Source organism: Manis pentadactyla, chromosome 16 (genome assembly GCF_030020395.1).
Source record: "Manis pentadactyla isolate mManPen7 chromosome 16, mManPen7.hap1, whole genome shotgun sequence".
NCBI lineage: Eukaryota > Metazoa > Chordata > Mammalia > Pholidota > Manidae > Manis > Manis pentadactyla.
The window spans coordinates 33,593,991-33,618,677 of record NC_080034.1 but is presented as its reverse complement, the minus strand read 5'-3'; the positions used below and the strand labels follow the sequence as shown (position 1 = coordinate 33,618,677).

The 24,687-nt window shown below is 50.4% G+C and overlaps 1 long non-coding RNA gene across 1 annotated transcript; it reads left to right on the top strand.

Moving 5' to 3' along the window:
- Nucleotides 1-15,143: 15,143 nt before the first annotated feature.
- LOC130681316 (uncharacterized) lies at nt 15,144-24,020 on the top strand. Its single transcript, XR_008994365.1, has 2 exons — nt 15,144-15,661; nt 21,285-24,020. It is a non-coding gene; the product is annotated as an uncharacterized LOC130681316 (long non-coding RNA).
- The last annotated feature ends 667 nt before the right edge of the window (nt 24,021-24,687 follow it).

The window sequence follows — 24,687 nt, the reverse complement described above, 5'->3', positions numbered from 1 at the left end:
GTCCTCAGGGAGTGTCTGCCCAGGCACGGTTTATTCAGGGGCCTGGGGGGCTCACTGACAGCATGCGGGGAACGGGAACGTGTGCCAGGCGTCACATCGGGACTGAGATGAGTGACGTGGTCCCAGTCAGAGTTGTTGCTTAGAGGTCCCTGAAAGCAGAGCCTGGGATACAGACTTGGGCGTGTAGTTTATTTGAGAGGTGGTCCTAGGAAACAGGAGCGAGGAGATGGGGAGAGAGACAGGGATAGAAGAAGAGCCCAGTAGGAGTGTGGCACTAAGGTCACTGCTGCTGCAGGCAGGACGCCCTGAGGAGTAAACAGCCTGTTTCCCAGAGTGGTCCATCCACAGAGGAGGCTGGAGCGTCTCTCCACTGGGTCCCCTCTCCCACTGGCTGAAGGTGTCCCACTCTACTTCCAGTTTGTGAGCTCCTGAGATGCTGGGGAAGGTCCTGGGGCAGAAAACAGCCCCCTTGGGGTAGCCTGAGCCTGAATGCACATGGGATTGTCCACCGCTGCTGTGGCTGAAACCAGACACGTTGAGGTGATGTGATGCAGGGAACCAGGGGCATCTGCCTCAGACAGATGTCAGAGAGTGGGGACACCTGGAGGGTCGCCGGCTCCTGGATGACCAGCCCAGAAGGCCACTGGAACAGTGAGCAAGTGGGAATTTGCTGAGATTTGTGGATCTGGGATTGGAAGTCAGCCTTGGCTCGGAGGCCTTTTGTTTTGGTTCCAATAACACAATGACAAGGTCTCTCCCTCTGTTCATGGTGCTGTGACGGTAGACGATGTCCCAGGGCTGAGGATGTGGATCGCATCCTGCACTGCCCCCACCCCAAGTCCCTCCCACTGCTGCCCGAATGTAATGTGTGATGTCATCCCTTTGTGGCTGAGATCTTCAGGCGATGGGACCCTGAGTTGGCTCAGAGGGAATTTTAGGGAAGCTTAATGTTTCAGTTAGGAATTGCATATGGTTGCTAGGAAGAGATATTCAAAATGATAGCAGCTTAATAAGACACTTAACAATGTTTTCTCTAAAGTGAAAGGCATCCATAGGTAAGCAGTCCAGAGTTTCTGAGACAGCTCCCTGGTGTCGTGATGTCTCAGGCTCCTTCCAGCTGCCTCCCCATCCTTTGCATGCTTTTTCACCATGGGTTACCTCATAGTCCAGCCTGGCAGCTGGAGCTGCAGCCAGCACATCCAAGTTTGAGGAAGGAAGGAGTATGAGCGATAGGGCCAAAGGTACCTGTCAGCTCAGTCAAGATCCTTTAGTGCACTTCCCCTGAAATGAACCCCCATCCCAACAATGTATCATCAGCCGCTCTGCTCTGAAAGGGAGCCTAGGAAATGTTCATTTTAAACTGGGTACCTTGCCATTTCCAACAAAACAACAGTATAATAAGGAAAAAGAGGGGGAGGGGTATGGATGGCAATGAGCAGCGTCAACATAGGGCTGAGCACTGTCCTGGGTCCCAAAGGAACTGGTTCAAATCCAGGGTGGAATGAAATCCCTCTGCTCAGCCTTCGTATGGTGGTGGTGATGAAGCAGGTGCTGGTGATTCAGGAAAGTGCTCCTAGCTGACAGTGACTCCATCTGGGAAGCCCAGTGGCCTCTGCCCAGGGGAGAGCAGGCCTGGGACATCAGTCCTGCTTCAGTGTCCCTTCCTGTGACTCAGCCACACTCACTCTTACTATTTTCCACTCGCCTGGGCCTGGCGACATTTGGCCCGTCTGAGATCAGCGGTTCCACACCCAGAAGGAATCTGAGGTGGACTGGGAAGGCAGAGGCTCATGGCATGGCCCTTTTAGGAGGTGGAAAGTGATGGGAAGGGATGAAGATCAGACCATTGCATACCCAGAAGAGTTTGACAAGCCCCCCCAAAACGAACCAGCCAAGTCCCCAATTCAAGGCCCAGTCCTGACTACTGACCTTGACTGGGGTGAGGGAGGGGGAAACGCTCCTGGATTGAAGGTTCCCTCACCCTCCACAGCCCCTCTTTGGAATGTTTCAGAGCAGGACTTCTGGGAGGGGCCTTGCCAGCCTGAGCAAACAGCCCCTCCCAGCCTCTGAGGAACACGAGGTGAAGGCCCCCACCCACTCCTGGGGTTAAAGTCTGTTCCTGTGCTTCTTGCACCTGAATGCCCCTCACCTAAGACCTACTTACCCCACCCCAGTGCTTGAACATTTAAACATTTACCAAAACTGGTCAGGCAGTTTTCCAGGGGCCTTGGCCGCGTCAGGCGCTGATGACCGCGGAGCATCACTCATCTGTCATGGAGCAGAAATGCTGGTGCTGACTTCAGTGCCTTCTGCCCCATGGCTCCCACCCCCATAAAGGCTGACACCTGCCCACATCGCTTTAGCCTCAGCCCACCTCCCAGACCCCACTGCTCTGAGCTACTTTTATCACAAAAGCACCGGGTTTGTCCTCAGAATACAAGGTGGGTGGGGAGGTTCTGTGGAAGACAGCCTAGAAATTTTGCAGGGCTCATGTGAGAACATGAGTACTTATAAATTGTTGACGATGGGAAATATCTACAAGCAAATGTTTGACTCCTGCCTGGCTTCCTTTAGGTGCTCCCCCAGGGGACAGTGTTTGGGCAGCCCTAGATGCTGACATACTTGGCTGTTAAATCTTCGAAGCCAAGAAGTTTATGTCCTGGCTTAGAGAGCGTTTCTCAATTATTCAAAAGTTTCTGACACTTTCAACACTAAAATACGATATTGGGAATTTGCCTAAAGTATTTTTTAAATGGTCCTTCCCGCACTCTTTCCTCATCACAAGTGTTTTTCAGTTTAAAAATATGCACCCTAGAAATGTATTTTTAACGATTATGTTATAGAATTCATTTTAATTAAACATTTACAATGTATAAAGACTAACACTGAATTTTTCCAATGTAACTGCTTCTTACTATTTAAAAAAATGATTTGGTGGACAAATTCAAAATGACAAGTTATGTTATGTGTAAATTAGGGACCGAATATGTATTTAAAAGTGAACTGATACCTTTTTTCATGTTAGAACATCAACAATTGTCAAAACCTGTTTCAGAAAGTGATGTGTGGAATTCTTGCATCTCGCAGCGTGAAAAACCACCTGGTTCCTCCCCATACATTCCAAGTCTGTTTTCTGCATGATAACAGAGAAAGTTTCAGATGGCTTCTTCCAAGCATGTCTCCATACGTAACCCATTACAGCTAGACAGAGTCTCCATTTCTAATAAAAGCAAAGCCAGATTAGAAAGAATCAGTCCTTTCTTGTTTCATTTTAGTATTATTTAATCAGAAGAACCCAGGAGACATCTTGTTATGCTTTGAAATAGTTTTGATCAAATGAATGTGAACTATGGACCTGCTGATGAGCACTTGGACGCAAATTGCGAAATGCTGTGTTGGGCTGTTGTGCTTTGGTATCAGTATTTTTTCTACTTCCTCTTCCTAACCAACCAGCCACTGTGGACAGACATACAACAACAAATGACAGTATCTAAAAACCATTTAAAGTTGTTTAATGGTCAAAAAACAGACATCAACTCTGTGTGCAGCTGAGTAAGAAGCTACACCCCTGAGAGACTGAGTCCCCGACCACAGGCTCATTCAGCAAGCACACACTGCATTCTAGGGGGAAGCTTTGTAATTTGCTTTAATTTGCTTTAAATAGCTAATATGATTAGGTGGTTTTAAATGCAAAAACCACAAGGGCAAAGTGAAATTGCTGGGTCAAAGCGAATGCGCATTTATAATTCACATAGCTCCTGCCAAATTGTTCTCCAGAGGGTTTGGTCCAATTTACGTGCTCAGCAGAAAGATCTGACTGCTGTTCCTACGCATCTTTGCCATCTCAGTGCACTGAGAATCGTTTAATCTTTGACAATCTGATAGGCGAAAATGGTATGTCAATGCTAGTTTAAATATGCGATTCTTTTATCGCAGGTGAAATGAGGCATCTTTTCAAATGTTTGAGTCATTTTAATTTTTGACCCCCTGTGGATTGTCTGTTAAATGCCCTTTGCTCAGATTTTTCTGAGGATTGTTGTTTTTTTCTTGCTTTGTAGGTGCACTTTGTATATTAGGGAAATTAACTACCTGTTTATGATTTTAAACACAAATACTTTTCTAAGTTTGTTGTTTGTCCTTTGGTTTTTTAATGATAGCATCTGCCATGCAGAAATTTTAAAAAAAGTTTTTTGGAGTTGAATTTATTAAGCTTCTATGTTATGGCTTCTAGATTTTGTATCATGATCAGAAAGGCCTTCAGGGTGAGAAGAGTGATTATTTAATTTATTAAAATTATAAGGAACTGAGATGGAAACAGTCACTCTCATCTCCACTAACTGAAAGTCCCTGGCTAGGAAGACACTGGGAGACCCTGGGCCTTCACAAGCCTTTGTTTGGCGTGAGCCTTTACTCTGACCATGGCACTGAACCAGAATGGAGACAGGAAAAGTCCACACAAAGTGTGTATAGAACCAGCCTGCCCACCTTCCCTTTGGGGACATTGGTTGCTTTTCTCAGGGTACCCCCAGGTGGAGGGGAAGCTCAGAGGGGAGAGAGGGTCCCATTTGTTGCAAGAAGGAAGGCCTTCAGGGTGATTCTCTGTGGGGAACAGGGACTGTGCTCTGAGCCCACAGGGGGACGGAGGTCAGCCCGCTGAGCAGGGAGGGACCTTAGTCACCTTCCCTTCCCACCGTCTTCTCTGGGCTCATCCCTCCTGGAGCCCCTCCCTCCCTGTCAGAATGCCTGCCTCAGGGCCCAGCATCCTCCTGTGAGATTTATGGCGAAGGCTGGTTCCTTCCATCAATAGCTGCACTTCTAAGAAGCAGGGCCTTTGTCTAGGTGGAGCTGGGCTTACCCAGAAGCTCACAAAGTTCAAGCTTGGGTCTCTCACTTGCCTGGACCCCAGCAATGTTTCCCATGGTCATGTGTTTTTGTAAAATTTGTCACTTTGAATTATTTTTCTAAGAGTGCACCCTCCCAAACTGTTTTGAGCTTCAGGCCCCGCAGTCCACAGCTGTTCGATAGTCAGGCAGCTATAATGGTGGGACCTCAGGGGAGCTAGAGCAGAAGTTTCATTTGGGAGGGGGAATCTGCCTGCTGTCTCTAAGTATCACCTCAAGCCTGTGAAACCATCTCAGCCCTTAGCTCGCAGAGCACTGTCTTCTTTGCCACCTAGTCCCCACTACCTCGCCATGAGCTTGGCCCCTGTACCTGCTTTGCTGAAGGGATGAGTGAGCGAGTGAGTGACATGCCCAGCTCTGCAGGGTGGTGCAGCACTGTGACCCTGGCTGCCCAGAGGACACAGGGTTGGGAGAAGAAGATGCAGCCAGAAGGTGCTGGTTTCCTCTTCCAGGTTGAGCGGCAGCCGCTTCTTGGCTGTAGTTAGAGAGGCAGGTGCCCTGGGGTCCCGGTGGGGGAAGCGGGGCTGGGTAGGCCAGGGGCCCTCTCTGTTTGTTCCCCTAGGCCTGAGTGAGTAGGTGGGGGGTGTCCTTCAATGACAAATGCCCAACGTCCGGGGAGGGGGGCAGGGTGGTGTGTGTGAGGTGGAAGTTTCTGAGAGGAAAGGAGAAGGGGAATAGCGCCCCAGTCCACACAGTCACCCCCCCCCGCCTCCCCCACTCTTTTGCGCGGTGCCCCCTTCTTCCCTTTCCCCTGCCACCCCTGCCCTTCAAACCCTTTGTAACTAGCAAGTCTTTCCAGATGGTGTCCCATGAATCTGGACCACACCTTCTTCTATGTCTCCCTGGAATTTTTGGATGCAATTAGCTCCGGGTTTGTGCATCCACTCCTATTGTTCCGTCTCCTCTGTCCTCTGCGAGGCTGTAATTGCTGCTCCCCATGTCCTGCTGGGAGCGCTGCAAACTGTTGGCATTTATGTCAAAGCTAAGAATGGAGGGGTGGGGTGAGGAGAGTCACCCTCCGACAGGGATCTGGGGGTATGTGGAAACCAAGGGGCAGTTAAAAAGCCCCTGGAAGGTGTCTGAAAAGCATGTGGGCTTTCTCCCCTTTCTTTGCTAATTAAAACAAAAATTATTACTAGGTTATCCTTTAACTTCAAAATTCCAAAGGTGTAAGGAGGGGCTGAGTGAAATTTAACTTCCCAGCCCTGTCCTCTATACACCCAGGTCCCTCCTTCCCTTAAACTCTATTGCCAGCTCCCCACTCATGTGTGAAATGGGGAGAGAATATGTATGTTCACGTAGGCTTAACTTTCTCATTTACTGAAAAAAAAAATGGTGTGCAACCACTTCAGAAAGCAGGCAGTATCTTTAAACTGACAATGTGCAATCCCTAACCTAGGACACTTTCCAAAGAAATGCACCTGTCTGCTCGCCCTAAGGCTGTTCAAAATGTTCACTCACACATCACATATGAGAGCCAAACATTTCAACATCCAAACTACCCATCAGAGTAGAGTGGGTGAGTAAGTTAATGGAATATCCTTCTAATGGGATATCACACACCGACAGAAGTGAGCACACAACTGCTCTGTGCAACCAGGCACACGTAGCTCACAAATGTGTTGTTGAGAGAAAAGAAGCCAGGTGCAGAAAGGGAAGCATTGTGTGATTCTGTTTATATAAAACAATATTTGCTCAGGGTTAGGTGTCAGGGTAGTGGTTCCCTTTGTGGGAGAGAGGGTGTGTGATGGGGGCAGCCAGGAGATAGCCACATTTCTGAGATGCTCTCAGTCCCTGCTTGGGCTCAGGACCCTGAAGTTCTGGGTGCACCAGAATTGAGGACCCTCAGAAAAATGGGGGTTGGAGGTGACATCATGGTAGAAGGAAAGCACTGTATCTGAGAAATGTGTTGAGCCCCCCTGAGGGCCGGGAAGACTGGACCATCAGTCCTCCACTTGGCCTTCCCAGGGCTGAGCAGGGCTGGGAGACTAATGAGGTGATAATGGGAGTCAAAAGCCCAGGATGGGAGTCAAAAGCCTTTCCGGTCAGTTCAGCAGACATCAAAGTGCCTTCTGCTCTGTGCCAAATAGAGTAAGTCTCCATCTCTGCTCTTATGGAGCTCACAGTCTGGCAGGAGAAAGATGTGGCATATAGAGGAATAGTTAGAGACAAACTATTGCTTTAGGGAATTTGGGACTGATGGGCTGAAGGGACAAAAGGGACAGAAGAGCCTGACATGACTCCCCAGTCTCTGGGCAACAGACTCAGTGCTGCTAGGGAAGTATGTGCCTGTGTGCCAGGGGAAAGGGAAGAAGGGGGCACCGCGCAAAAGGGCAGGGGGCAGGGGAAAGGGAAGAAGGGAGCACCCGACCTGAGCTGGGGAGATGGCGCAGGAGAGCTCAGTCCTGAAGGTGACCAGGAACCCCAGGACACAGAGGTGTTGAGGGCAGGGGCACAGCAGGTGCAAAGGCTCAGCGGTAGGAAAGAGCACGGAGCTTTGGGGAATCACATTTTCTCTGGAATATAAAATTTGTGCAGGAAAGTGAGAAGAAGTGAGGCAAGAACCTTGGAAAACACAGGGCCCTGAACTGTGAAGAGCTTGGTTTACCTCACTCGGGAGTTTGGGCACGAAAAAATCTTTGATCATGCTTCCCTTCCGTTTTCTTTTATTTCCTTCTTTCCTCCCTCCCTCCCTCCTTCCTCTTTTCTCTCTTTCTTTCTCTCTCTCTCCCCACCCATCCATTTTCCCCCTTTTCCTTTCCTTTATAAAACCAGTATATGCTCCCTACAATAACTTTGGAATATGCAAAAACCGAGAGTATAGGCACAGTGAAGACAAGAACTTAGCTAGTTCCCCATCATTTCTCCAGGGTCTGTTGTGGCCCCTGACATTCAGTAGATTCCCAGGAAATATCTGTTGATGACATAGGTTCTGTGCTGCTCTGTGGGTACAACATGGGCATGATGGAGGATTGTTCCTTTTGGAGTCACTATAATTAATCAGTATCAGTAACCAGGCAAATGGCAGGGAATTGGGGTAGAAAGGTCCAAGCTGCACCTTGGCTGGGGATGGGGAGAATCCTGGGAAGGCTTCCTGGAGTGAGCAGCACAGAAGCTGAGACCTGAAGCTTGGGGAAGGAATTAGTTAGAGTGAGGGTGTTCCAGGCAGAGGGAACAGAACTGGGGAGGTCCAGAGGCAAAATAGCCCCGGGTGTGTGTGTGTTGGGGGTGGTTTTGAGGATGAAAGTGTACACCTGCAGGAGGGCTACAAAGGTGGCTGCAAAGATACGACCTCAGGAGAGGTCATATCTTGAAGGCCGAAGTAAGAATAAGGGGCTTTGCTTGAGAATGAGAGGGTTTAGGAAAGACAGTGCTGTGATAAATGGTGTTGCAAAGAGAATGGATGGAGGGACCAAGGAGATGGGAGGCAGGCAGGGAGAAAGGGTTAACACCAGGGGACAGAGGGGAGGGTGGTCCACGCAAGCGCAGAGGCCACCCGGAGGGGGCAAAGAGCAGTCCTCAAATGGTGGACTGGCTTGGGGATTGATGGGCTGAGGGGGCAAAGAAGAGAGAGGGGTTTGGCATGACTCGCTGGTTTCTCAACAATGAACTCAGTTCAGGGAGTAGTCCTGACATTATGTAAACGCTATTCAAATAGATTTGCCACTTCTTATTCAAATACACAATTTGCATGTAGCTCACAACCAAGGGTGACTGACAGAAGGGACAGGAGGCCTGCCCTTCCCATCTGAAGGGCTTGCCAGCCTGGTTCCTGGACTTCCTCCTTGAACCCTTCTCCCCACTTCTATCCCTAGTTCTAGGAAGCAGAACTTTTCCCCCTGGCCCGAGCCCAGCTGCCAGGCCAGTGCTGCATGAGCCCTCCTCGCTGTCACCTGCTGCTTGCTCACTCCTGCATGGAAATGCCCTGCCGCCCAGGGGCTGGGCCACTCCGACTCGCTCTCCCTTTCTCCCTCCTGGGTTTTCTGCTGGCCTATCAGGCCACCCCTTTCTCCCTCCTTCTTTGGTGCTCTCATCTGAAGCTGCAGCTTCTTTGAAAATCTTCCCAACTTCCAAAGCCCCTTTGATTCTGTATGAGTGGGGTTGCCTCATGCATGCGTGCACACAGGCACATACAACCAGAGCTATGGTTCTGCTCTGACACAGGCAAGCAGTGTCCTTGACGCGACACGCAGAGACTGAGGCATGGACCCAGGGGTGCGCAGGGAGGCGGGCTAGACAGGAAAGTTCCAGGCAGGCCCGGTCAGATCTGTCCCCTTCATGTCCCCAAAGCCTGGCATCCGGGAGGCACCCAGGAAATACTCGATGAATGGAAGGGTATGGGAGACACTGAGATGAACTGAGCAGACCTCCCTTCAAGAAAGGATTTGCTGTCCAGTTACAGAGAGTGCGGTGAGCTGATGGTTCTGGGTGTTAGCCTCTTTGGGAATCCTGGGGCTGGGACTAGGGTGGGGACGGTGGGGCCCCAAGGGCCCCAAAATGTAAGGAGGTACTGGTGGTCAGGGTTGTGCCCATCTCCTCAGTTTGTGCTCTGGGCACCCACTGGCCTCCCCCTGGTCCTGGCCCTGAGGGCCAGCGGTGGAGCACAGCAGGCTCCAGTGCCTGGTCACTTCTGTCCCGCTAGGTCAGGGCTCTGCCAGGGGTCGGTCTTTGCTCTGGAGATCCCCGTGGGGCTCACCTTCAGATCTGCCGCTCCTGCTCCTGCCTGTTGGCTTACCCGGAAGTCACTCCCCAGGGACCCTTTCCCACGCCAGCTTCAGGGCAGCAGTGGCTTCCTTGAGAGCAGGTATGTACAGATTACAGAGAAATACACACAGGCCGCTGGGAGCACGTTGCACTCAGTCCTGAACCCAGGGCCCCACATACACTAGATGCTCAATAAACCATTAAGGAATGGCTGAATGGGGTCGAGGTAGGGGTGGGGGAAGATCTCCGCCATGTCTGAACACCTGGTGGGAGGCTGACCTTGCTACATGTCTCCAAACTGGAGCTCCAAGGTGCCCTTGAAGGCAATGTGGAGGTGAAAGAGCAGCTTGCACAGTTTAAACAGTCTCATGGAATTTATGCTCTTAGGTGAGATAAGGCAACTCGGGTGAACGGAAAAGTCCTATGTCAAAGGACATTCCTTGACAGGAAGATGTCAGAGCAGTGTGGTAACAGGTTGTCTTGGGGTTACCATCATTCAGAGCTTAGTGGGAAGTGCGGGAGATGGAAAGGCCATTTGTATTTGTGGGATTAGGGTTTGATCAATGTCCCAGGATGTTTGTGTACACATGACACCTATATATAAACATATTTTTCACTGGACATAATGGAAGCAGAGTAGAGGAGTGGGGAGGTCAGCGGCTTTTGCTGTCATACCAGGCATCCTCAGGCACATCACCCTGTATCTCTGATCCTCAGTTTCCCCATCCATAAAGTAAGTTCCAGGAATGTCCAGTCATGCGGGCTGAGAGGATTAGATGAGACAATAGCATAAAGAGCCCACTATGGTGCCTGGCTCTGAGTAGAAGACAGAGATTCTTGTCATTGGCTAAGGCCCTTAGTTTGCCCATCAAAGCCTTTGGGAACATGAGTCGATGGGCATAAGTGCCATGAAGTGTGCTTGGCAGAGACTGGCCCAACCGCCTTGAATGGGCCAGGTCCTGACAGCAATTGTTCACTGCGAAAGGACTCCAGCCCTGAGGCCACAACAAACACAGCAATGGGCTCAGCCAAGGCCCTTGGGAGACAGAGAAGAGCTGGAAGAGTGAGGTGCACAGAGAACCCTCATGTCCCCAGCCCCAGGCAGAGCTTGGTGGGGAGTGAAGGAGATGGAAAGGCCATTTGTACTTGTGGGATCCGGGTTTGGTCGATGTCCCAGGGATGGTCCTGGACATCAGTCTGATGGCTCAGTATCTGGAAATGATTTGATACCTGGATCCTCCAGGAAGATCCACAGACCTGCTTTCTGTGGGTGCCCCAAGGGCTTGTTTGGAAAGGAGACTGTTCCCTTCTTCTCCTAGGAGGCAGGAGGTTGCATACAAAGCCTTTACACTGTCTGTGAAATACACATGGGAATACATGGAATAAAGTTTGGAAAGAAATATACCATAGTGTTAACCATTATTTTTTTACTTCAGGAATAGGATAATGAGCAATTTTTTTTTCTTCTTTATACTTTTTTTTTTATTCTCTCCAAATTCGTTCTCCATGGCTTGATGATACCAGAGTGGAGAGGAGGAAGTCAACAAGTTAAAAAAAAAAAGAGAGGATTATCCTCAAGAGTCCATTTAGATTGGGGATGAGGTACTAGACTCAGCATTTTTAAGTAATGAACAAGAATCCGCTGCCAGATTATGATGTCCAGTAAACAAGTGAAAGAAGTCCCGCGAGGCTCCTTGACCCTCATTCAGGATGGGAGTACAGGTGGCCCAGGAGGTCTGAATGATGTCTTAGAGTCTCACTCATTCTTCTCTTCTCTTCTGACAAGGAGGGAAATGAAGGTGGAGGTCCCATTTGCCCCCAGGACAGCTCTCAGGGGTGGAGGCTCAGAGAGGGTCTATGGAGGGAGGTCTCTGCGATCTAATACCAGGCCCAGCTTCTCTTCCTGGGGAGGAAGGGTCTGGACACTGAGCCTTTGATAATCTGGTAAAATCTGTGTTTGACACTGTTATCTTTCTTTTCTGAGTTTTCCGGTCCCTTAAACCTTCTTGTCCCCAATTTTCTAGGTATGTTAATGACCTCCTGATCCCACTTACATATTCCCAAATTGCCCCTTTCTATCCTCAACTCCTACCCCACTATTACATTTCTCTAACTTCCATGTTCTTTTTGCAAAGCAGGCAGACCACTAATTCATACTATAGTGTAAAGACCCCCACTCTGTATTACCATTCATAAAACAAGATACTAAGAAAGCAGTTTTACAGTAGAATTCATTGTCTGGAGAAGTCAGTGTAGAAGAGCCAGATCCAGGGCTGGAGTCATGTCTGGGTTCAAGTCTTGCTTTTATCTGTGAGCCATTGGCTGACCTTGGGCAAGTCATGTCCTTTCTCTAAGTCTCAGTCTCCTCACCTGTGGAAGCATAGCAGGCTCTTAAAATTATGTTTTTTGTTTTTCTTTTTTAAATCAGGTCACAGGATACTTTCCTCCTCTGTTATCTCATTTGATTTTCACACTAATCTGTGGTTACCTGGGCGGGAAGCCTATTAATTTGATTTGCCTCTCAAGGCCTAGCTCAGATAAGGTCTTCTCCAGTAAAGCTTCCCTTTTCCCTCCCTGACATCCACCTCAGGTTAATCATTCCATCCTGCTGCTGGGCAGCCTCTGAATCTGGCACTGGCTCCTGCCATTCCACTTGACCCCTCACCTTGCGTCAAGGGCAGTGATCGCTCATTGTTCCCTTGGTTCCCCAGGGCCTGGCCCACCGTAGGCCTTCGTGAGTGTTCTAGGAACATTAGTGACACCACCTCATCATTCACAAGGCAGACTGCCATCTGGATGCCATTTCCCACAGTGGCCATTAGCCCACCCTGCTTGGTCCTCTAGCACAGTTGTCTTCCTTCTGGTCTCTAAATACAGTACAGGGAAGATCTACGGGCAGAGCCCTGGCCCACCCTGCAGAGGCTATCACTTAGGGCACCAGTGCTACAACCACAGCTGGGTCAAATATCAGAGAACTTTGAAATGACTTGCCCTGCTCTGGGCCACATATCATCTTAAAACTGCCAGTCCAGGGGCTGGCACCCAGGAGCTGCTTCCCTGATACCAAATAGTTTTTACTGCTCCCTCCCTTCCCTAGCAGGTGGAGATACGCAAAGGGGAGGCTCCAGATGGGTTTCCAGTGTACTCCTCTATGACAGCCGAGCAGAAGGGTCCCACCGCCACCCGCTCCCCGCAGCAAAGGCAGCTATGTTTCCTGCCCGCAGGGTCTGGGTGCCCTTCTTCTCCAGAGGAGTTTGAGAGGCTGGGAGGGGTGTGGCAGCAGCTGGGTCACTGGCAGTGTGGTGGCGAAGAGCAAGAATTTGGAGCTGGGAAGTCCCGGCTCTGCCGCTCACCAGCTGTGCCACCGCGGCAAGTCACTGCTTCTTGGGGCCCCAAGGTCCTCATCTGGTAAAGTGGGGGTAATGACCTCACTGGGTTGCTAAGAGGCTTGAGGGAGGAAATAGTTTTGAAGTGACAGGTAGAATAAGTTAGATAGTAATTTTTATGATCATTTCCTTTAGGAGGCATAGGAGAAACTGGGCAGGACCCCTCCAGAGCAGCCTACGCCAGGACCCCCAGCCTAGCGTGTGCCCAGGACTTCCCTGGCAGGTGAAGGGTACCCAGGCTGCCCTGTCTACCCTGCCAGCTGGGGCTGGAATGTTCTGGGTGCTTGCATACAATTTGGGCTAGGGATCCAGGTGGTTCAGTGTTTGCTAAGCACAGCTTTCCCTGGCTGCAGAAGCTGCAGGCCCTGGCCAAGCTTTCTTGGGGATGAAATGTGCCTACCCTGGGTGGAGCTGGCCCGCCACTGCCGTGGCCATGCCACCCTACCCTGCTATTTTGTGAGAACAGAGCGGTGTGTCTCCCTGTGGGTGTCAGCCTGGTCTGGAGCCCAGGATCCAAGTACAAGGGTGGAAGGTCCAGCTGAGGAAAGGCGACAGTGGACCCTGGTTCAAGTCCTGGCTCTGCGCTTGGCAAGCCATGTCACTGTGAGCAGGCCCCTTCCCCTTGCTGGGCCTCAGTTTTAGGAAATTTCTAGGGCCTCTTTCAGCTCAGGGAGGTGTCTCCCTCCTACCCTCCCAGGAAAAGGTAGTGAGGCTGGACAGCCCCTGACCTCTGGCTTCTGCCAAGAAAACAGAGTTTGGGTTCTAGTTTCATTCATTCATTCATCTGTGTTTTCCTAAGGACGGGACCCATTCTGCTGCAGTTAAAACACCTGCTCTTGAGGCTTGGGGGTCTGGATATGGGAAGAAAAGCCACAGCCCCATATACCCCAAATCAGTCAGGTGACTGTGCCTGAGGGCCTCATGCAGAGGGTATGACGGCTGCTCTGAGGGGCCAGGTAGGGCTGAAGGATGGCAGGATGTGCCCTGGAGGGAAAGAGAGGGCTTCCAGCTGAGGGGACAGGTGTGTGCCTGGAAGGGCACGAGTCAGAAGCCCTGGGCAGCAAATGCCCCCTCAGACTGCCCTGACTTTCACTTCTGCCCGCTGGCCCCTTGGCAGGGCCCTGTCCCTGCACTGGGCTTCTGGGGGACCAGCTGAGAGCAGTCATTCCTGTGGACAGACGGCCGGGCCGTGGCCCAGGCTGTGTCAACAGCTGCCTCTATCACCACTCGCCCTTTCGGTTTCCCTTCCCTCTCCACTCAGGAGCTGTGATTTTCCTACTGCTGAGTCACCCAGCAAAGGGCAGTAAAAGGGGGTGGTTGAAAGTATTTCATTTCCTGGGATTCCCCATTTCTGTTTGCAGGAATTTAAAGCAAAGCTACAGAAGTACCTGTAGTACTAGGCGGCAGCCTCTGCAGGGCCCTACAAGGGTACCTCTCCCAGACGGGGCTCCCCGAGGGCAGGGCTGTGTCTCCCCTCAGATCGGGGCTCCCTGACAGGTGTGCCCAGCTCTCACTCTCTGCACCAACCTCCCCTGCCCCCCACTCCCCCAGCCACAAGTCCCTGGAGCCTGGGCAGAGGCGCTATTGTGCCTTCGGACCCCCATTCGGGACCACGTTAGGTGGCCTGGGGTCCCCTCCCGGGACTCCTCCCACATCAGACGAAGGACAAGAAGCCTCTCATTTCTCTCCTGCGTTCCTTTCCCCTCTCCAGGTCAGACCGCCAAGGGCTGTAAGCCTTCCTCAGCAGCCCCCACCCAGCCACAGCCCTCTGGTGCCCTGTCCTAACCTCAAGCCACTCTGGTACTCATTGACGAGGGAGCAAAGGTAGCAGAACTGGGCACCGCTGACAAAACCAGAGCCAAACAGCCGGCGGAGGCCTGGCAGTGGCCCTCACCTCCTGCTGACGTGGCTGAAGTCCAGCGGGGCCCCTCCAGCGCCGCCCTCCCGGGGAGCCGAGGGCCGGAGGGAACCGGTTTGCCTGGCACCCGGAGTGGGAGAGGAGAGGAATGCTTGATGATAAGGAGCCGGCCGGGAGAGGTGACCAGCAGTCACCTATGAGAGATTCCGCCACCATCTCCGCCATCCTTCCCTTGTTGGTGACTCCAAGGTCACTGCCCCAGGAGCCGCCCCTCACGGTGACCCTGTGTTGTTGGGAGCCACACAAAGACAACAAGATGGCCACAGTTCATGAGGTTCCTGCTTCACTTCCTGGAGATTAGCTGCGAGCCCGCGCGCGCCAACAAGAAAGCCCGCGCGCGCCAAGAGATACTCTTCTCCCCCTCCTTCCCCATTATCATATGCCAATCAGAATGTAACTCGCTGCGCCATCCCTGCTATGCAGCCAATCCCCTGCTTACAAGTATCCTATGGCCCACTCTGCCCCTGAACATTAGTATATATGTACCCCCGTCTTACAATAAAATTTGAAGGCTTGATCAGAACATTGTCTTGCCTTCGCTCTTCTCTCGCCCCCATTTTCTTTCAGGTCGGATCCCCCTCGTCCCCACAAATAACTAGGTCCCGCTGGACGGGACAAGTGGCGCCCAACGTGGGGCCAGAGGTGCAGATCCTTCACAGGCGGACCCCCGAGTGAGATATCGTCTGCGCAGACCCCTTCTTGATGAAACAATAGGAGACGCCTTTCGCCGCTCACGGAGGTCGTCGTCCCTGGTGAGTACCGGCCGCCTTACAAGAAAATGGGAACTAAATTAAGTAAAGAAGCGGTCTTCATAAGAGACCTAAAAAGTTCACTTAGGGAGAGAGGAGTTCGAGTTAAAAAGAAAGACTTGGTAAAGTTTTTTATTTTTGTTGATGAAGTCTGTCCGTGGTTTATCATTAATGGCCCCGAAATTCATCCTAAAAAATGGCAGAAAGTAGGTAGAGATTTAAATGATTATCTTATCAAAAACGGCCCTGACTCTGTTCCTGTTTCAGTATTTTCCTATTGGGGTCTTATCAGAGATATTGTTGAAAATACTGACCCTGATAAACGTCAACTCTTGTCAGTAGCAGAATATTGCCTCCGCCCCCTATCTCGGGCGGCCTCAAAATTGTCTCTTTCGAGTGATCCCCCTGCTCCAAAATCGGCTAAATCCCCCTCCCCTAGCCCGACACCATCTTTGCTCGGTGCCCTCCATGATACCCCTCCCAAATGTTGCACTTATCCGCCTCTCCCTCGAGATTCGGACTTTGTCGATACACAAAAAGTTTTTCCAGTCGTGACTAAGAGCCAAAATGGCGAGCCTTTAGATCCGGGAGACGCGGCTGAACTAGAAGACGAAGCGGCCAAGTATAACAACCCAGATTGGCCCCTTGCCGCCCCGTCGCTTAACCTCCCTTCTTACACACCCCCAGTTTTGAAAGGAGCCTCTTACACTCCCCCTATTCGGCCTCCCAATGTTTGCGCCCCGGCCTTTTTGCCCCCGTCGGCCCCTCCGCTACCCCCTCCGGCTCCCGGTCCTGTTGGCCCCCCTACCAGCACTGAAGACCTAATAGCACAGATAGTAGAACAAAGAATAACTTGCCATCTCCAAAAATTAGTTGTCTCCCAACCAGTTCGTCCCGCATTATATTCGCAAAGGGGCCTCTCTAAAAAACCGCTTACAGCCACAAAACCTAAAAAACAACCTAAAAAACTGCTCTTTCCTGTTCTTACCCGAGCCTCCGCCCGCTCTGGCCCCACCTCCACAACACATAGCCCGGAGGAGGGCGATCTTGAAAGCGATGGCGAAGACGCCCCTGCTGCTCAGGAAATAGAAAGTGAGGGAGAAGAGCAGGCTGAGCCAGAGCCGGCCGAGCCTGCTGATGGCCCTAGAGAATTTCACAAAATCCATTTCAAAAGCTTAAAAGAGCTGAACGCGGCCGTTAAAGCTTATGGCCCCAATGCCCCTTTTACCCTTTCTGTTCTTGATTCGCTGTCTCGAGGAGGACATTTACTCCCAGGTGAATGGCTGCGTATAGTCCAGGCTGTGCTTACCCGTGGTCAGTTTTTAACTTGGAAGGCAGATTTTGCTGACCGTTGTCAGACCATCGCTGCTGCCAATGTAAAAGACCCTCATTCCCCAACAGCGTCCTGGACTTTTGATAAGCTTACGGGACAGGGCAGATATATCTCTGAAACCAGGCAGCAGCGCCTTCCCCTTGGTCTTTTATCTCAAGTGAAAGATGCCGCTTTGGGCGCTTGGATATCACTTCCTGCTTCCGGGACTGCTAACACTCCTCTAACTAAGATCACTCAAAGCTCGCAAGAAGACTATAGCGAATTTGTTAGCAGACTGTTAGAGGCCGCCGAAAGGACCCTTGGTTCCGCGGCTGCCAATGATAAGATTGTAAAACAGCTAGCCTATGAAAACGCCAATTCGGCATGTCGAGCCGTCCTCCGCGGTAAGACTCGAGACAAAACTCTTGATGAAATGCTGAGAATGTGTAGAGATGTCGATCCTTTTACATCCAAAGTCCAAGCCCTTTTAGCTGTAGGTGCCGCTGTTCAAACTCCCCCGGTTTCTTATCCTCCTTCCTTCCCCAGGGGCGCACCGCCTATGCGTAACTGCTTTAAATGTGGACAGCCAGGCCATTTCGCTCGCCAATGCCCTACCACAGCTCCTCCTCCTAGAGTTGGGTCAGTCCCCGGTATTTGCCCTCGCTGCCATAAGGGGCGGCACTGGGCCAAAGAGTGCCGTAACAATCCAACAAATCCTTTTTACAGTACCACAAATCCTTTCACCCCCCCTTTTCAGGGAAACGGGCTGAGGGGCCAGCCCCGGGCCCCCCAGCCAATTCCATTTCAGCCGGCCTCGGGGAACAGCCTAGCTGTAGCACTCCCGCCCTCTATCGGGCCACACCCGGGAGTGCAGGACTTGACCTCTGTGCCTCCTCCTCAACAATATTAACGCCTGAGGAGGGAATTACAATTATTTCCACAGGAATTTATGGCCCACCTCCCAAAGATACTTATTTTCTAATTTTAGGGCGAGCTTCCACCACAATAAACGGCCTTATTGTCCACCCTTCCTTAGTTGACAATGACTATACTGGAGAAATAAAAATTCTTGCTAGTGCCCCCCAGTGCCCTGTCAGCATTATGAAAGGTCAGCGCCTTGCGCAGGCGCTCCCCCTCCCTTTAAGTACATCTCACCCTGCTATTCATAAGCAGCGAGGCTCCTCTACCCCAGGTTCTTCAGACTTATATTGGATCCAAGCTATTACTAAAGAACGCCCCACTCTTAAACTTAAAATCCAAGGAAAAGTATTTGAAGGAATTTTAGATTCGGGGGCCGACTCTACGGTCATATCTCAGGCTTCATGGCCCTCCAGCTGGCCCTTACACGCTTCCTTGACCCATCTACAAGGAATTGGGCAGTCAAGAAATACCTTACAGAGCTCACAGTTATTAAACTGGGAAGATGAAGAAGGAAATACCGGATTCATTCAACCCTTCGTAGTTCCTGGGTTGCCGGTAAATCTTTGGGGAAGAGATATCCTTTCTCAAATGAAGGTCATCATGTGTAGCCCTAATGAAGTTGTAACACAGCAGATGCTTTCACAGGGTTACCTCCCTGGTCAGGGGTTGGGCAAACTAAAACAGGGAGATCCCAACCCGATACTGGCCACGCCTAAGATAGACCGCTCAGGTTTAGGGTTTGAAAAACATTTTTCGTAAGGGCCGTTGCTCCTCCTGCACTCCAGGCAGACAAGATTACTTGGAAAAGTGATGTTCCTGTCTGGATCGATCAATGGCCCCTTACCACTATAAAATTAAATGCAGCCATAGAGTTAGTGCAGGAACAGCTGGCTGCTGGACATATTGAACCTTCTACATCCCCTTGGAACACCCCAATCTTTGTAATCCAAAAGAAATCAGGCAAGTGGAGGCTCCTACAAGACCTCAGGGCGGTTAATAAGACTATGGTCTCTATGGGCGCATTACAACCGGGAATTCCCTCTCCAATAGCCATCCCTAAAGGGTATGTCAAATTAGTAATTGATCTAAAAGATTGTTTTTTCTCCATACCTTTGCATCCTGATGATTGCAAACGTTTTGCCTTTAGTATACCCATTACCAATTGTGTAGGGCCTTCTCCCCGGTTTCAGTGGAGAGTTCTCCCACAAGGAATGGCCAACAGTCCTACTCTTTGCCAAAAGTTTGTAGCCCAGACTATAGACCCCTTTAGGTTGCTCTTCCCCACTTTGTATATTATCCATTATATGGATGATATTCTTCTTGCCGGTCCTGACCAGCAACAGCTCTATGCGGCCAGTCAACAGCTAGTCACTGCCCTCCGAGATCGAGGACTACAAATTTCCCCAGAAAAAGTCCAGGTCCACCCCCCCCAACTATTTTTAGGCTTTGAATTATTTTCTAATAAAATCCTCACTCAAAAAATTCAGTTAAAGAGAAGCTCCTTAAACACTCTTAATGATTTTCAGCGTCTGCTAGGAGACATCAACTGGCTCAGGCCTTATTTAAAGCTGACCACCGGAGAGTTAAAGCCCTTGTTTGATGTCCTACGTGGAGACCCTGATCCTTCCTCCCCCCGCTCGCTTTCATCAGAAGCACAAAGGGCATTAACCATTGTAGAGCAGGCTATTTCTGAACAGACCATTAGCTACTTCTCTCCACATCTAAGTTTGTGGCTGCTCATTTTCCCTACCCCCTTCTCCCCTACAGGAGTCCTTTGGCAAAACCATCCACTATTTTGGGTTCATTTGCCAGCCTCCCCCCCTAGAGTCTTAGCTACCTATCCTCAATTAGTTGCTGCCCTTTTACGTTTAGGCCGAGAGGCAGCTCTCAAGCTGTTTGGGAGAGACCCTGAAGTTATAACCCTCCCATACAATACATCTCAATTACAATGGCTTATTCAACATGATGATGATTGGGCAATTAGCTGCACCTCCTTCCATGGGACAATAGATAATCATTACCCTGCAGACAGATTAGTCCAGTTCCTTCAAAAGACCCCGGTTGTCTTTCCCAAAAGGACTAAAACCACGCCAATTGCTGGGGCCGTGATAGTGTTCTCTGATGGGTCCTCCTCCGGTATAGCCGCTTTCAGTATTAATGGGCAAGTTACTCGAATACAGACAGACCTCTCTTCTGCACAACTTGTTGAACTAACTGCAATAATCAAAGTTTTTGAGCTTTTAATAGATGCCCCCTTTAACCTTTACACTGACAGTGCCTATGTAGCAACCTCTGTTCCCCTATTAGAGACAGTGCCTTATATACGTCCTTCTACAAATGCTTCCCCCCTATTCGCAAAATTGCAAAAATTAATTCTAAACCGCGATGCCCCTTTTTTCATCGGGCACATACGCGCTCACACTGGCCTTCCAGGGCCGCTTGCCAAAGGCAATGACAGAGTTGATCTGGCGACTCAATTAGTAGCCTCTGTCACGTCAGACTCACCCTTGGCTGCAGCCCAACGGGCTCATGAACTACATCATCTCAATGCTCATACTCTTAGACTCAAATTTTCAATCACCCGAGAACAGGCCCGCCAAATAGTTCGGCAATGTCAAGGATGTCTAACTCTCCTCCCAGAGCCTCATAACGGAATCAACCCCCGGGGGTTAGTTCCAGGAGAGATATGGCAAATGGATGTCACTCATTACCCTCCCTTTGGTAAATTAAAATATATCCATGTGTCTATTGACACATGTAGTGGTTTCCTATGTGCATCCTTGCAAACGGGAGAGGCAACTAAAAATGTTATTACCCATGTTCTCTCATGCCTGGCATATCTACCACCACCTAAAATCTTAAAAACTGACAATGGGCCTGGATACACCAGCTCTAGCTTTAAACAGTTCTGTGCGCAGTTAAGTATTAAGCACATAACAGGAATCCCCTATAATCCCCAAGGCCAAGGCATTGTTGAAAGAGCCCACTTAACCCTTAAAAACATGTTATTCAAACTTCAGTCGGGGGGAGAAGTACTCTATCCGAAAACAGGTAATGCAAAGACACTCCTAAATCATGCATTGTTTGTTCTTAATTTCCTTACTTATGACTCCGCGGGTAAAACCGCTGCTGATCGCCTTTGGCATCCCTCCACGGCAGATAATTATGCACAGGCTATGTGGAGAGATCCGATGACCAACACATGGCACGGGCCTGACCCTGTGCTCATATGGGGGAAAGGACATGCTTGTATATATGATGCTAAGGCACAAAATGCCCGATGGCTCCCAGATAGGCTCATTAAACTTCTAGACACAAATAAAAGCAAAAACAATAACTCTAGTCCAGGGCATGTTAACCCCTGAGAAGCCTTCCCTTTCTGTTTAATTTCAGAAGGCAGGAAGTAGATCCACGCATCTCATGTGAAACCTGTTGTCCCAACCGAAACAACTGACGATCATCCCGCGTGGAGAGCCCGATCCACCAAGAACCCTCTCCGGCTTAAGATCAGCAGAACGCCCCTAAGATGATCGCCTTCGAACTGTGTGCCATTGTACTGGTACTGTGCTCCCTTCCCCCAGGCAGATGTTCCAGCCCACAGCAGTCTCACAACTTGACCTGGGAGGTGATCAGTGGGACAGGGAACGTAGTTTGGAGTGTGTCAAAAATAGCACACCCCTATTCCTGGTGGCCAGACCTGTACCCCGACCTGTGTACATTAGCAATAGGTGCAGCCAATTGGGGTTTAGAAGGACACACAGACTTCCAAAAACCCCCCTCCTCCCCTGGGAGCCTAGGATCGCCCCCTTGGGGAGGATGCGGAGAACCCAGCAAGAGGAGAGAGTTGAAAACCCTCACTTTCTATGTCTGCCCTGGTTACCATCGTAGCCAGGCCCTTAATTGGAAGTGTCAAGGATTATCAGATTTTTACTGTGCAAGCTGGAGTTGTGAGACCTCAGGTGACACCTACTGGCGGCCCTCCTCCTCATGGGACCTTATTAAAGTCACTGCTAATTACACCCACTCAAATCGGGGCAACGATGGCACGTGCAATACATGGTGTCACCCGTTGCGTATCGAATTCACCAATCCTGGGAAACGGAGTACTAGTTGGACAACGGGGGCCACATGGGGACTGAGACTCTACCAGAGTGGCTATGATAATGGAGTCTCGTTTACAATCAAGCTTAAAGCAGAGCCTCTTCCAGCTGTCCCAGTAGGACCCAACGCTGTCTTGCGAGACTAGCCGCGTCTCCCAGCCCCGCCCGCGCCAACCCTAGCCCCACCTGCAGACGCTGCCACCCCTTCCTTCGCCTCCACTCTTAACCGACCCACCTTCCTTCCTAGCACCGGACGGCGCTTTCTCAACCTCCTTGAAGGAGCTTTCCGAGTTCTAAATACCACCAACCCAAATTCTACCGAATCCTGTTGGTTATGCTTTTCCTCTTCACCTCCTTACTATGAAGGACTAGGATTGTTAGGCAATTTTAATAATACGACCAGCCACGAAGCCTGTAGCTGGGGCTCGCAAAAGTTAACCCTGACTGAGGTAACTGGAAAAGCTACATGTTTAGGAACAATTCCCTCAACCCATAAAAGTCTGTGTAATCACACCCTACCTATAGTTTCCTCAGGCGAGAACAGGTATCTAGTCCCTCCCCGTCAAGGATGGTGGGCTTGTAACACTGGACTAACACCGTGTGTTTCCACCTCTGTTTTCAATTCCTCCCATGATTTCTGTGTTATGGTTCAACTAGTACCAAGGCTTATATATCATGATGATTCCTCATTTGTCACTGAGTTCGACCCTAAAAATAGGTACAAGAGAGAACTAGTCTCGTTGACCCTAGCCACATTAGTGGGAGTAGGAATTGCAGCAGGAGTGGGAACAGGGACAGCTGCCATCATCCAGGGGAACCAAAACTATGAAGGGCTGAGAATCGCCATTGACGACGATCTAAAAACCATAGAACAATCTATTACCAAACTTGAAGAATCTCTGACTTCCCTTTCTGAAGTCGTCTTGCAGAATAGACGGGGGCTAGATCTACTGCTCCTAAAAGATGGAGGTCTGTGTGCAGCTTTAAGAGAAGAATGCTGTTTCTATGCAGACCACTCCGGAATAGTAAGAGATTCAATGTCAAAGCTTAGAGAAAGGCTAGACCAGAGAAAGAGAGAGCGAGAAGCTAGCCAAAGTCCCTTTGAGTCCTGGTTCACTAAGTCCCCATGGCTCACAACTCTGATCCCCACCATCCTTGGACCCTTAGCAGGACTCCTCCTTTTAGTGTCTTTTGGCCCTTGGGCCTTAAGAAAACTAACAGCCTTTATTCGAGAGCAGGTTGACCAGCTCGTCAAGCCAGCAGTTGCTGTTCATTATCACAGACTTACAGCCTGTGATGAAGAGTCTAATACCGAGCCAACCAACGCTCCCGGTCTCCAGTTCTCAACTTTACAGGCACCTCAACCATGGTACCATCGATTCTGGCACCGTAATTAATGTGGCCCATATGCTGGTCGGCCAGAACCAGACATACCCCATTACCATTTATGAGGGTATGGGCATCGAGATGAGTGCGAGACAAAGTACCGCAAGGGAGGGTTCTTCCTAGAACCTCTCTGGTCCTCCCTGAGAATATGCCTGGCTTGCATAGAGGTTGGTATCCATATGTACATAAAGCCTTGATATATTAAGATCAATTTGGCTTTCAGCTCTGCCTCTCCTCCCTAAAAGATACCGAGAGCATTTGCGAAATGTTACCCTGCTGGAGGAGCCAGGCCTCTATTCCCTCACTCGATTAAGGCCCACCTTTCTGAAATAAATAGAAAGGGAGGAGATGTTGGGAGCCACACAAAGACAACAAGATGGCCACAGTTCATGAGGTTCCTGCTTCACTTCCTGGAGATTAGCTGCGAGCCCGCGCGCGCCAACAAGAAAGCCCGCGCGCGCCAAGAGATACTCTTCTCCCCCTCCTTCCCCATTATCATATGCCAATCAGAATGTAACTCGCTGCGCCATCCCTGCTATGCAGCCAATCCCCTGCTTACAAGTATCCTATGGCCCACTCTGCCCCTGAACATTAGTATATATGTACCCCCGTCTTACAATAAAATTTGAAGGCTTGATCAGAACATTGTCTTGCCTTCGCTCTTCTCTCGCCCCCATTTTCTTTCAGGTCGGATCCCCCTCGTCCCCACAAATAACTAGGTCCCGCTGGACGGGACACTGTGTGACTTGGCAGCCCCCCCACAACATAGCTGTTCCTGGCAGCAGGTGCTGTTTGCAGACCCTGGCCTTGAGACCGCGGGGTTAAAGAACACCTAGCTTTCTCAAAGTTTTTCATCAGAGTGGTGCCCAAAGGAGCCAGAGGACATCCCCTGAGGCCCTTGGCTCCAAACCACCAATGCAAAGCCCTAGGAGGGTCTCAAGTCTTCTGTTTCTCTAAAACCCATATATAAAGTTTGCAGTCTGCTCCATCGTATCTGTGTTTAGTACAAAAATGATATTATTTTCCTCACATTCCCAATCAAATGGATGCTGCAGGAAGATGGGGCACATTTACCCTTTGGTTTTGCTGCCCTGGGAACAGGGGTGCCCATGGTGGGATCCAGGGCACGTGGCACAGGGGCCAGGTGGCCTCAGATTTAGTGCTGGTTGCAGCTCACCACCAGCCTCATCTGTGCACGAAGGCTTCTCATCCTTCAGGTCCTCCTGCACCAGATACTCCAGCTGAGGGTCAGGGGTCATTTGGCCACGTGAGGGTGTGGACAGGGACCTGTGAAGCGTCAGGGGAGTGCT